Raw genomic sequence first — 6,013 nt, forward strand, 5'->3', positions numbered from 1 at the left:
CTTTGGTCACTTCTCCTAACCCTGGAGCCCAAGGATCTGGCCAGCAGAGGGCACTGTGGCCCCAGTCTTTGTCCACGCAGGCTGTTCTGAAGCCTCAGACCTGGGACAGATACCTTACTCTCGCAGTGGGGCCACTAGGGGAGACACTGGTCCACCCACCCTGGGCCTCCGACCCTGCCCAGCACCTGGTCACTGGTGTCTGACACCCCACCCCAAAAGCTCCTATGGAATCGCGAAGACACCCTCTGTTCCAGACCCCCGGGGGCTTCACCTGGGCCTCTGAGGGTGACGCCATTGCTAACCTCCTGCCCCATATCCCTCTCTTCCCGACTCATCTTCAGAATAGACAGCCCTCCCCTAAGCCTCCCTTGGGATGTTCAGACATGATCTTCTGAAGTCTCCGGACCAGATGGGGATATTGAAGTACAAAGGAGGTGTACTTTGAGGTCAGGCAACTTAGGCTCAGAAGGACAACACCTTCATCAAGAGCCCCCGCCCATCAGGGCACGGAGAGCTAGGATTTGAACCCCGGTCTGACTGAGAAGCTAACCTCGCCTTTCCTCCTTGTGCTACTCTGAGGGGGAGCTTACTGACTTCTCTGGGTCAGAATCCACTCAGGTCTTCTGTGAAAATGCCATCCCTGCCCATCCCCCCCAAAGCCCCAGTCCTAGGGATTCAGGGTCTCTGAAAACAGACCCCAGAATCTATCCTTAGCAAGCCCCCACATCTTTCTAATGACCTCAAGGCATGAGAACCACTGGGTTAGTGTTTGAGGACAAACACAGAGAGAAGAAACAAAATGTAGTTGAAGGGAAGGTTGTCAAGCACTGGGGTGCGGTGGGGTGGGGGAAACGGGGGTCATGCCATAAGCCACAGAGCCAAGAGTGGATGGCGTGGGCTCTGTGGGCCAATGTCCTGTGTTCCCCTGTGGCTCTGCAGGAACCTCCTCCATCTTTCTGAAACTTTAGTTTTCCCATCTGCAAAATAGGAATACTAGTTCCAGCTTCCCAGGTGTGTGGGGAGGATACTGTGGGTCCATGTGAAGCACTTAGAACAGGGCCTGGAACTTTAGCACGCGATAAATGTGATCCTTACATCATAAATTCCTGTGGCTGAACACCCACCTTGCCCTTCACCTGGGCTGAAAGTTTTTTGTTTTTTTTTTTAAAGATTTTATTTATTCATTTGAGACACAGAGATACAGAGAGAGAGAGAGCATGAGCAGGGAGAGAGGCAGAGGGAGAGGGAGAAGCAGGCTCCCCGCTGAGCCAGGAGCCCGATGCGGGGCTTGATCCCAGGACCCTGGGATCATGACCTGAGCCGAAGGCAGACGCCCAACCATCTGAGCCACCCAGGCGCCCCTGGGCTGAAAGTTTTACATATCTAATCTCAACAGCCTAGCGGGTTGCCCATGGTTCCAGGCCCTTCCCTTGCCCCCCTCAGGGGTGGTCTCTGGTGGGAGATCACAAATAAATCCCAAAGCCTGGACTTGACCTTGGGTGTGCTAACCCCAAAGCACCCTGTGTGCTGCCCTGACGGGCTGTCCATGGCGGGGGCGGGGGGAGTCCTGGTCACTGAGCGCTCTTCCCCCTGCCAGGGCACAGTCATGTGACCCTCACAACAATCTTGAGACCCAGGACAAGGTCAGACCATGTCAGGTAGGGCCTTAAAACCCAAGGGAAGGAAGCCAGTGTGCTTTCTAAGCACGATCTAACGCTGCTGTGGAAAGATTCCCACGGTTGCACAGGTGGGCCAAATTTTGGGGGGTGGGAGCACAAAGACCAGGGAGGAGGCTGCGGTAGCTCCAGTGAGAGGAGGGGGCAGAGCACGGATGAGGAGGGGATGAGAAGCGGCAGAACCGCGGCCGCTGTGACAAATGACTACAAACTTGGCGACTTAAAATGACATAAATGTCTTCTCCTACAGTTCTGGAGGCCAGAAGTCTGAAATCGGTATCGCTGGGGTGAAATCAAGGTGTGGACAGGGCCCCCCTCCTTCTGGAGATGCTAGGAGAGCATCCCGTCTGCGCCTCTCCCAGCCCCTGGTGGCTGATGGCTTTCCAGGCTTGTGACCGCCAGCTCTCCAACCTTCAAGGCCGGTATCTTCAAATCTTTCCCTGCTTGTCTTCACATCACTTTCTCTTCTGTGTGTGTGTGTGTCAAATTTCCCTCTGCTTCTCTCTCTCTCCCTTTTTTAACTTTTAAAAAAGATTTTACTCATTCATTTCAGAGAGAGAGAGCGCACAAGCAGGGGCAGACAGAGAGGGAGAAGCAGGTTCCTCACTCGATGAGCAGGGAGCCCCACTGGGGGTTCGATCCCAGGACCCTGAGATCATGACCTGAGCCGAAGGCAGAGGCTCAACCGACAGAGCCACCCAGGAGCCCCGCTCTGCTTCTCTCTTATAAAGACCCTTGTAATTACATTGGACACTCCAGGAGAATCCCGGATAATCTTCCCCACCTCAAGACCCTTAACTTAATCACATCTGCGAAATCCCTTCTGCCATGTAAGGTAACATAGTCCCAGGTTCTGGGGATTAGGACTCGACATTTTGGGGGCCATTTTTCTGTCTACCACAGTACCCTATTGAAAATGGCAATCTTCCCCCTTCCTAGCACTTCCAGTCTCTTTGCTACATTTAATTTTTTTTCTCTTTGTTTAATTTTTCCAATAATTCTTGGGGCCGCCTGGCTGGCTCAGTCAGAGCATGGGACTCTTGTGAGTTCGAGCCCCACGCTGGGTGTGGAGATTACTTAAAAAAAAAAAAACTTTTAAAAAAATCAGAAAAATGGGGCGCCTGGGTGGCTCAGTCGTTAAGCGTCTGCCTTCGGCTCAGGTCATGATCCCAGGGTCCTGGGATCGAGCCTCGCATCCGGCTCCCTGCTCCGCGGGGAGCCTGCTTCTCCCTCTCCCACTCTCCCTGCTTATGTTCCCTCTCTCGCCGTGTCTCTCTCTGTCAAATAAATAAATAAAATCTTCAAAAAAAAAATCAGAAAAAAAGCTTCCCCATAATTCTTATCACCTTCTAATATATAATTCACTTATTTATGATATTGTTTATTGCCTGTTATGCCCCGTTAGAACGTAAGCTCCTTTTTTTTTTTTTTAAGATTTTATTTATTTGACAGAGAGAGACACAACGAGAGAGGAAACACAAGAAGGGGGAGTGGGAGAGGGAGAAGCAGACTCCCTGTGGAGCAGGGAGCCCAATGCAGGGCTCGATCCCAGGACCCTGGGATAACAATCCGAGCCAAAGGCAGATGCTTGACAACTGAGCCACCCAGGTGCCCCAGAATATAAGCTCCTGATATTACCTGGCACCTGGAACAGTGCCAGACATAAAGCAGGTGCTAAGAAATATCTGTGACTGAATGAATGGATTACTCCCCAGAAGCCTAGACCCTGATGCACTCCCACCCGCAGTATATGGGGGGCCCTATTTCCCCAGGCCTAGGCTACCCAGTTTATCCAGTTCACTTACCATGCGTTACCACGTACTTCATCCATGCTTACCGGTCCATTCTGTTGGTCAATACCACTGCTACTCCGGCCGACACTTGGTATCATCCAGCTTTCTAACTTTTGCCTGATCAATAGGTGTTAACTGATAGCTCACTGTTGTTTTATTTTTATTTTTTTTAAGACTTTTATTTGTAAGTAATCTCTACCCCGCAACATGGGGCTCGAACTCACATCACCACTCTACCCACTGAGCCAGCCAGGTGCCCCTCTCATTGTTGTTTTAATTTGCTTCTTTTGGATTACTATTGATAATCCCTTGTATATTTTCCTACCAGGGATATTATTGTTTTGTTTTGTTTTGTTTTTGGTGTAACCTTTTTTTTTTAATTCAAGTATGAAAACATACAGTGTTATTTTAGTTTCAAGTATACAATATAATGATTCAACAATTCTATACATTTCTCAGTACTTATTTAGATAAGTGTACTCTTAATCCCTTTTTTAAATTAAGAGGGTTTTTTTAAAGATTTTATTTACTTATTTGAGAAAGAGAGAGAGAGCAAGAGCAGGGAGGAGGGGGAGAGGGACAAAGGGATTTCCGGATTCTCTGCTGAGCAAGGAGCCTTACATGGGGCTCGATCCCACGACCCAGAGATCATGACCTGGGCCAAAGACAGACACTTAACCGACTGAGCCCCCCAGGTGCCCCCCAATTAAGTTTTTAATTTTAATTCCTGTATATATAACATACAATGTTATAGTAGTTTCAGGGTACAATCTAGTGATTCAGCAAATCTGTACCTTACTCAGTGCTCATGGAGATCGGTGTAAGGGGTATTGTCTTCTGGTACTGATTTGCAAAAGAGTTCTCTGTAGTTTCTGAATTGTAATCACTCATCAGTTGTAGATGTTGTAAATATCTTCCCTCATTCTGCCCATTAAACAGCTATGAGGCTTCATCTATGAGGCTCTTCCTCGGACAGAAACTCTTAATTTTGACATGATCAAATTCATCAAATTCTTTCACCTTATGGTTTACAGTCTTGAAGTTTTGTTTCAGAAGTCCTTCCCGCAGGGCTGCACCTCCCCCTCGCCCTCACTGTTCCTGTGATCACTAGCTGTATAACCAACTCCACTAAATTCAGTGGCAGAAAACAGCCATCATTAGTTACATTTATCTCTCACGGTTCTGGGAGCGACGGGGCTCAGCTGAGCACTTCTCACTGGGGGTCTCTCATGCCTTGCAGCCAGAAGGCATCTAGGGCTAGGGTCCTCCTCCCTCTCCAGGCTTCTTCACACATATGTTGGGTTTTTTTTGTTTTTTTCTTCTTTCCCGGCTGTCTAGAACACGAAACCCCTCCATGTGTCCGTGTGGCTTCCTCACAACATGGCAGCTGGCTTGCAGTAACAAGCATACCAAGAGAACCCAGCTAAAGCTTTGTCTGACTTAGCCTCTGAAGTCACTGTTCTGGGGCGCCTGGGTGGCTCAGTTGGTTAAGCGTCTGCCTTCTGCTCAGGTCATGATCCTGGGATTCAGTCCCATGTCAGGAATCCCTCCTGCGCTTCTCCCTCTCCCTCTGCCCCTCCCCCCACTCATGCTCATGCACGCGCTCTTTCTCTCAAATAAATAAATAAAATCTTATAAAAAAAAAAAAAAGAAGTCAGTTGTGAACTGAATGTTTGTGTCTCCCCCACCAAAATTCATATGCTGAAGCCCTAAGCCCCAGTGTGATGGTGCTTGGAGATGGGGCCTTGGGAGGTAATTAGGATCAGATGAGGGCTGATGGAACTAGTGTCCTCTTAAGAAGAGACACCAGAGAGCTTGTTCTCTTTCTTTCTGATGGTGAGGACACAGCAGGAAGACAGCCATCTGCAAGCTAGGGAGAGAGTCCTTGCCAGAACCCAGCCATGCTGGCATCCTGATCTCAGATTTCCCAACCTTTAGAACTGTGAGAAAATGCATTTTTTTTTTAAAGTAATCTCTACACCCAGTGTGGGCCTCAAACTCAAACCCTAAGATCAAGAGTTGCATGCTCCACTGACTGAGCCAGCCTGGCACCCTCATTAACTCCATAGTTTTATTCTTTACATTTAGGTCTTTACTTCATCTGGAGTCTATCTTTGTATATGGTGTGAGGTAAGGATCCTTTTTTTTTTTTCTCCACATAGTGAATCAGTTTTCCTAAAGCCTCAGTGAACAATCCATCCTTTCCCACCGAATGGAAGTGCCACCTCTATCATTTTATGTCCCTATACAGGCCTGGGTCTGCCTGTGAGTCTGTTTTGTTCCTTTGGTATATTCATCTGTTCTTGCAACACGCTATTTTTAGAACTATGGCTTTGCAGTTTGTCTTAATATTTGGTAAAGCAAGATCCCCTCCTTTCCTTTTTTATGTTGACTTAGCTATTTGTATACCTTTATTCCTCCATATAAATTTTAGAATTGGTTTATCAAGTACTTCAAAAAAATCTGGAATTTTTATTAAGATTGCTTTAAATTTACTGGCTAATTTCGAGAGCTGACATGTAGATAATATTAAGATACCCTATC

Source organism: Leptonychotes weddellii, chromosome 16, assembly GCF_054177405.1.
Source record: "Leptonychotes weddellii isolate Sample4059 chromosome 16, ASM5417740v2, whole genome shotgun sequence".
Lineage (NCBI taxonomy): Eukaryota > Metazoa > Chordata > Mammalia > Carnivora > Phocidae > Leptonychotes > Leptonychotes weddellii.